This window comes from Diabrotica virgifera, chromosome 7, assembly GCF_917563875.1.
Source record: "Diabrotica virgifera virgifera chromosome 7, PGI_DIABVI_V3a".
Classification (NCBI taxonomy): Eukaryota; Metazoa; Arthropoda; class Insecta; order Coleoptera; family Chrysomelidae; genus Diabrotica; species Diabrotica virgifera.
The window spans coordinates 31,285,803-31,294,541 of record NC_065449.1 but is presented as its reverse complement, the minus strand read 5'-3'; the positions used below and the strand labels follow the sequence as shown (position 1 = coordinate 31,294,541).

General features: G+C 31.8%; 1 protein-coding gene across 2 annotated transcripts in view; it reads right to left on the bottom strand.

Moving 5' to 3' along the window:
* The window catches only part of LOC114332949 (stress-activated protein kinase JNK), a 121,311-nt gene that overhangs the window by 22,358 nt on the left and 90,214 nt on the right, over nt 1-8,739 (bottom strand). The gene's annotated exons all lie outside the window — the stretch shown is intronic.

Genomic DNA, 8,739 nt, shown 5'->3' with positions numbered 1-8,739 from the left:
CGTATGCTTTAAATGATAACGCACGGGTGAAGAACCATGGACTCAACTGTATGAAATTGTAGGTTGGATGTTCAAACGATCATGTTTAAAGTATAGTTACAAAACAATATGGATGTACTGTGTTTGAATTGTACTTGACATAGTAACAGATTCGCTTTTGACGTGCTATACAAGTCTTTAATTTATTTCAATGGATTCTGTTTCAATTAGTAATTAATGTATAATGCATTTTATTGACTGTAGGCACATTTTGTAGAAAATTGGTATATTTATTATACATACAATCTTTTAATAAATATACTTAATAGTTATTCTAAAAATAAGTCACCTACTTATTAAGGTTTGATTAGATTATGGTAAATCATTTTTAGCCTAACTCATGAAAATTATTAGTAATTTTCAAGAAGTTTTTTAATCTTTCAAAATGGCAACAATGTAGCATGTAAATATATATTTTTAACAAAGGAGACTCTAAGAATGTACCGCAAAATTTATTTTAAATTTTGTGGTAAATTCTTAGAGTCGAGTATTTTGTTACCTCTAACCACATTTGTGAACTATGGATACTTCCTTTTATGATATTTTTTTTAATATTTCTTGCTTATGTTTGTTATGACTAAGACAATTTCTTATTTTTGTTGACCACCCAAATAATCTGATTCCAATTCAATAAAGGACGTTGGATGCTCTTTTATACACTCGGGTGCAAAATTAACCGGACACCTTAAAAATGGGTAATTTTTGATGTCTCGCAATTCCTAAACCTGTTGTCCGATTTGAGTGATTTTTTAATATGTTATAGCCTTATTCTTCAACAATATCGTTCCAATAATATTGTTGCTAAACAGGTAAATTTTCATTGTATACCGGGTGTACGAATGAAGCTGTGTTTTTTTCTAAAACTTCGCATCGCCTTGTGGAGTATTCTAACATTTACAAAATACTCAAATTTAAACCCAAATATAACCTCATGTTTTCTCAACATTCTGTTTTTTGAGTCATTCGCTTATGTTGGACCGTTAAAAAGTTAGGTACTTTAACAGTTAGCCATGTTTTTTATCAAAACAGTATGTTTTTAAATAAGCATGGCAAACTTTATGGAGTTATTCTACATGAAAAAATAATGACAGTTTGCTTTATAAACCTATGTCCGCAAATGCTTAATTTCTAAGATAGAGGGTGTTGAAATTTTTGTTATAAACTGATGATTTATTTATTGCTTTAAAACCGGTTGAGATATGCAAATGAGATTTGGTGGGTTTTAAGACGTAGTTATTATACAACTTTTGACATACAAGTTAGAATTTAATATTCACCATTGGCGCGCATACGGGTAATATGAGCTGTCTTATTACCCGCATGCTCGCCAATGGTGAATATTAAATTCTTAGTTGTATGTCAAAAAATGTGCAATATTTACGTCTTAAAACCCACCAAATTTCATTTGCATATCTCAACCGGTTTTAAAGAAATAAATAAATCATCAGTTTGTAAGAAAAATTTCAACACCCCCTATCTCAGAAACGAAGCATTTGCGGACATACCGTTTATAAAGCAAACTGTCATTATTTTTTCATGCAGAATTACCCTTTAAAGGTTGCCATACTTATTTAAAAAGACCCTGTATTGATGAAAAACATGGCTAGTTTTTAAAGTACCTAACTTTTTTATGGTCCAATGTACGCGAATGAACCAAAAAGCAAAATGTTTGGAAAACATGAGGCTGTAATTAGATTTCAATTTCAGTATTTTGTAAATGCTAGAATATTCCACAGGGTGATGCGAAGTTTAAGAAAAAAACACAGTTTCATTGGTACACCTCGTATACAATGAAAATTTACCTGTTTAGCAACAATATTATTAAAACGGTATTGTTAAAGAATAAGGCTATAACATATTAAAAAATCACTTAAATCGGACAACAGGTTTAGGAATTGCGAGACATTAAAAATTACCCATTTTTAAGGTGTCCGGTTAATTTTGCACCCGAGTGTATTTTAAAAATTCGTAAACTTCTTTATGGTTTAGTTTTTGTTTTGAAATATTTTAAAGAATTTAATTGTTTTTTTAAATTAAAATTGCAAAATTATTATGCGAAATCTATTGGATCGATTTTAATGAAATTTGGCGGACTGGGGTTGAAAAAGTTTGAATAAAAAAAGGCTTCCCCATTTTTGTAATTACATATTGCTATTTTGTAGAGAGGGTAATCAAGTAAAATATTTTTAAGCAGCCGCATCTTAAAAAAAATTCAATTATCGATAATTTGTTTTGCCACTTTGCTCCAAAATGAATCGTTTTAAAGTTATAAGCAAGGAAAGTAGATAAAAAAACGATGTTTTTAATAATTTTTAAACATTTTGATTTTTTTATTAATATTCCCGACCAATTTGAGAGGATGGGAATGTCAATTATTATTATTGAAGTTATACAGTTTTTTCTGCAAAAATCAGAATGAGAACTCTCACACCCACCCCCAAATCAGATCCGCCCTAGTCTATATATTCAGTGGAAGGTAGTAATAAGTTCGTCGGTTATCGAATACGCTTATTGAATTTTATTAAAAATATATAATATACTCGCCTTATACACAATAGATAAGTTATTTGCTACTTTATATCATTTTTGAATAGAAATAAAAATGAGTCGGATCTTTTTAAGATATAATGTAATTTTTAAACATGACATACCTACCTTGTTTAAATAATACCATAAATTTTAACAGGCGATTCCCTTGCAATGATTAAAAACTAAATAAAATGACTTATGCGACCGCATGCAAATGACATGTAGGGCAGTCAATGAGGATATTTGGCTCTGAATTCCAACCTACTACATCGATTTACTTGATATTTTCACAGTAAGTAGGGAATAACTCAAGAAACAAAGTCTACCCTATGCCGATGTGCGCTTTTATCTTGGGGGTGGTTCCCACCCCTTCTCGGGGGTGAAAAATGTTTTTGTTAAAATAGCCGCGGAAGAGGCTAGAGAACCTAATTTTAAGCAAAAACTGTTCTATAATTATTTTTTGACAACTCAATACTTTTTGAATTATTCGTGGTTGAAAATTGGCCATTTTCATCGAAAAATGACACCTTTTCGGACGGATTTTTGTGAATACCTTAAAAACTAGGCATCTAACAAAAAAACCATATAAAATATTTCTGTAGGTTATAAAAAAACAAAGAGATTCGTTCCTTCATAAATCTTCTAGTTAAAATAGAAAGAGGGATATGATAGGTCAGAAGAGTTTGCTTTTTTGCTGCATGCTCAAATCGGTGTATTCAACTTGAAAAACAGAGAAACGGTCGATTTTAGGTGTATAATGATACTTACAACTTTTATAGTGCTTGAAAAGACCTTTAAAATGAGCAATACTAAATGTCGATTACATTCACTAAGCGAGATATTCTGCAAAAAAGTTGATGACTAATGTCTTTTAAGAAGAAATGAGAAGTATATTTAACGCCTCATCCATCGGAATTTAAATACATCGTTTTCCTTCAACAATACTTTTTACATGTTCAAAAAGTTAGACTGGTTTAAAATGAATGGTTTTTGAAAAAAAAAATAAGATCAAATTATAGAGCGCATTTTTAATGTTATTAAAAATCTTCCTTTCCATGTAACTCGAAAATGATAAGAGATACGAATAAAAATACCACACAAAAATATAGGGTTTTTTCAGATAAAAATTTTGTTTTTATTTTTCATTACTGTATCTCTTATCATTTTCAAGTTACATGGAGAAAAAGGAAGATTTTTAAGAAAATTTAAAAATGCTCACTATAATTTGATCTTTTTTTTTTTCAAAAACCATTCATTTTAAACCCGTCCAACTTTCTGAACATAGAAATAACACTATAGTAAAAGGTATTGTAGAAGGAAAACGATGCATTTACATTTTGATGGATTGGGGTTAAAATTACTTCTCATTTTTTCTTAAAACACATTAGTTATCAATTTTGTTTGCAGCATATCTCGCTTAGTTTTAATGTAACGGACCTTTAATATAGCTCATTTTAAAGGTCTTTTCAAGCACTACAAAAGGTATTGGTAGCATTATACACCTAAAATCGACCGTTTATCTGTTATTTCAAGTTGAATACACCAATTTGAGAATGTACCAAAAAATCAAACTATTTTCACCTACCATATCTCTTTGTATTATAACTAGAAGAGTTATGGAGGCAAGTGTCTGTTTGTTTCTTTATAACTTACAAAAATGTTGAATATAGTTTTTTTAGTTAGATGCCTAGTTTTTAAGGTATTCGCAAAAAACCTTTCGAAAAGGTATTATGCTTCAATGAAAATGGCCAATTTTCAACCACGAATAACTCAAAAAGTATTTAGTTTTCAAAAAAATATATATAGAACAGTTTTTGCATATAATTAGGTTCTCTAACGAATTTCGTGATAATTTTAACCAAAAAATTTTCCACCCCTGAGAAGGGGTGGGAACCACCCCCAAGATAAAAGCACACATCGGCATAGGGTAGACTTTGAATTAGGAGATAAGTAGAGGCTATTCTCAAAATTTCATTAAAATCCATACAGTAGGATAGAATTCGGAGGTAATATCCTACCTATTCTTGCTCCCATTGACTGGCGTAATGCTACTTTTGGAGATTTAACTTAACTTTAACTGAATTGGTTCCAGGGTTCCCCTCAAAAAACTGGGTACTACTTCTGGGTACTACTACTGAGGCGATATACTTCAAAATGTGTCAAATTGGCATTACATTTAATGTAATAGGGTAGATTGTAGATTATAGATCAATAGAAATGTTTGACAATTGTCTTTTGTTTCTATATTTTGATTAAGGCTTCATATCTGAAAGCTTATATTATGTTAAATATATACATTTTTCCTTTATTTGAAAAAACTGTAATGTCAGATTTTCTCTGTTGCTTGAATGAAACAATCCGGACTATATTTTATGATAATTCTGCTTATATCGTTATTAGGGGAGTCGAAAGTTAATATAAATTAGGACTGTCGTTCTAAGGTATGTCTTTCTAGATTGGAACTAGGAGGACTAGGACTTCTAGCCAAATAGACGAATAATTCTGAACGTGATAAGTTGTTTAACATAATGTTCAATCATAAACAGTACAAATGTCTTCGATACAAGTCACTCAAATGTTTTTCCCTCAATTAAGATGCACCCTTATTTCTAGTAACATACAGGATGCAGGTATAAAAAGTTAAGCCAATTAATCATCCTGTATTTCATGTTTTACTAAGTATGTTTCTATTACAATATTGAATACAATTTTGGAAAATTGTGAAAGATGGTTATTTAATAACTGAAATAATTAATGAATAACAAATGAAGGTTATTTTTTTGTTGGATACTTTGGTTTTATTTGGTATTCATTGTATTTCCGCTTACAGTAGTAAAGGGTACCCCCCTTAAGATAGGCAAAATGCCCATACTCTCAGAATTTTTTTTCATTTTTTTTACGTTCTATGTGATTAAAAAATAAGACTCGGCTTATAGCGATACGCTTTAATTTTTTTGCTAATTTTAATTTTAATAATTTTTCTCAAAACGAAATAATATGGGTCATATAAAAGTCACAGTTAATATACAAACCAGCTGCTAAGAAAGACACGGTTTTACGAAATGAAATGCATCCCTAACCATATGGTTTTTGGTGTGTTCAGTTTAACAAAATGAATTCCCCATAAATTAATTACCATATCAGACCATATGTGTCAACAACTCACAAAGGACATGCATTCGAGACGTTTCTTAAAACTGCAAAAATGTTTCTGTTTTTAAACGCCAGATCTAAATAATGTATTGCCCTCTTCGGGCCATACTGTAGAAAGGCATACATCGATATAATAGTGTTGTGGTTTTAGCCAGTCTCTTCACAGCATGCGAACCATACAGACACGCCCGCACTGTCGCTAACAATCAACCCTCTTCCAAGATATAAGCAAACACCTTTTTTGTTACCAAAATAAATAAATATTTTACTGTTCGTTTGTTACACTTATTTTTATTATTTCAAATAATTGTTTCCGTCAACACACACCAACGGAACATTATAGGCTCAATTTTAACCCTCCACCCCCTTCTCCCACAGCCAAAATGTCCATTTTTTCGTTTTTATTTTCTTAGATGGGATGCAATCAATTTAAAACTCTCAAAAAATGTACATGCATAGTTGAGGCTTTTACAAAACATCTCTAGTTTTTATAGACCCGTAGATTGAGTGTACATAACCTCAAAATGCATTTTTGTTTTTCTTTTTGAAAAAAAAAACGTATTACTATTTTTTTGAGACGGCTGCAATTTTTTTTTTATAAAAAAAAATGATTCTGGGAGTGAGGACATTTTGTCTATCTTAACGGGGTACCCTTTTTCTGTGTCGAGCATCGGATATCCCTTTAATTCTGTAATTGCCTATCAGTATCATTCATAAACACTCGAAGTGGCTACGTGGTGAAGTTGAGCAATCCAAGATTTCTCTCATCCGGTGTCTTAACTGACTTAATCATTCAACCACGCCTTTATTTATATATTTTGTGGTTCAACACTTGACTATTTTTTTTTTAGTTTTTACATCAACAAAGTTATATATGGAAAATGGAGTCCGCTAATATCTTCAAATGTAGAAATGATAAATGAATGTATAGTAATCGCCAGTTAAGAAGTTAACTCCAAAAAGAGAAGAAAGGTCGTCTCCAAGTTTGTGCGGGGCATCCTCTTTTTCTTTTTCTTTGGGGATTCCACTTTAGGACAGCCTTTGCAATACAGGAGTTATTTTTACAGATTTAGGAGTTAGATTAACGGATTCCGCTAATTTTTTTTATTTTTGATTTTTTCTTTAGTATTTACACTGTTGGGCAAATGTTTACTCATACTTCTCTTATATCTGGTGAAAGAACGAAAATGTTTTTCTTAGGTTAAGTTTGAGACACCTTATAGGGAGGACAAGGTACAAGGGTGGATATACATCGATGTCATTGTGTAGTCTCAAGTTTTGTGAATTTCCCTGTATCTTTAAAAACAAAAAAATCGACGATTTTATTCTTATGTTTTTTATATTTGTTTAACTAGAACAATACTAAGTTCATAATAAAAAATAACAAATTTTTTGTGATGAAAAATTTTTGCGGTTAAATGTTTATCTCCTTCTTTCTACTTACCCTTCTTCTCTCATCCCTCTCCTTATCTATTTATCTTCTCTATAGCTCTCTTACGTCTTCTTTCTTAACCTATCTCTCTCTTCTCTCTTTCTATCTTTCCCCCGGATATCATGTCTATCCCTCTGCTCTCCTCCATCTATTCACACAACTGCTCTGTCTTACTCTATCTATGTACTCTACATGGGGTGGCCAAGCACCTTGATAGGCCGAGCCATTTTTCAAACTTTGTAATTTTTCTCGAGCCACGATTAAACAATTATTTAAAAAGTGTAAAAATGGTATTTTTTCCTCAGTGAGAAAATTTTTTTCTCAGTGTTTGGATTTCACGAATTTTAAAGTGAAATAAAATGGTTTACATCGCTGTTTCAAATAAAAAAATATTTCTAAAAGTAGCCTTTACTATTTCAGGATATCTCGATTCTTCATCATATTTCTATCTTTGTCTGGGACGGCCTACTGATCTTGAAAAAACTGTTTTTGACACTCTGTCTTCCTCTGACTTTACCACATACCTGCCCATCTTATCCGGTTAGCTTTTATTTGTCTGACGATGTTTTCAGTCCAACACAGTCACCAATTCAGTTGTACGGCACCTTCTCCACTCTCCTGTCAATTCATCACTTTGAGGGCTAAATATCACTCTACGAGACTTTTACTTTCAAAAACCAACAGCATATTTATTTCCTGCAGCTGTAGCTTCATATTTCACTTCTGTATGTAATAATTGGGCGAATAATTGGCATGCACAATCCAAATTTAGATTATCTTTTTGGCAACTTGGATCTTAATAATGATGATAGGGAGTATATTGTTCTATTTCACGCAGCTATCCATGTTGAGACCTCTTTTTATATGTGGCTGTCATCTGTGATTACCGCCCCTAGATATTTAAACTCTTTTACTACTTCGAAGTTGTGGTCATTAGTAGTTACGCTCTGCCTAACTCTTGGTCTTGGATTTTGTAGTATGTATTTCGTCTTCTCTTTAATTATTCGAAGGCCCAGACTACCTGCTTCTTCCTTGAGTTGTAAAAATAGCTCTCTCACATCTCTTGTAGAATGAGCAGCAGCTCTAAATCATCAGCAAAGGCCAACAATAGTTTTGATCCTCGATTCGAAAATCCTCCTGTCAGCTCAGATGATACTTTACTATTACATATTCTAAGGCCAAATTGAATAGCAACGGTGATACGGGGTCTCCTTGTCCAAGTCCTAATGTTACACCTAGTCTTTTACTTTTTTGTCAATAATTTAAGACATTTAACACAAAAATTAAAAGTAGTTCAGCTGCATTTATTGAGAGCCACAAATAATCCTTCAAAGAGCCACATGTGGCTCGCGAGCCACAGTTTGGCCACCTCTGACTATATATCTTCACTCAATGTGTCTTTCTTTTCCCTATATCTATATATCTCTTCTTTCTAATTATCTGTGTTTTCTGTCCCTATCTTTTTTCTCTATAAATCGTTCTTAATCTCATACATGTCTCTCTATAATCTCTCTCTATGCCCCTCTCTCTCCTTGTCCCCTCCAAATCCAAATAAGTGTAATTTGTTTGTTTTATAATTAATTATG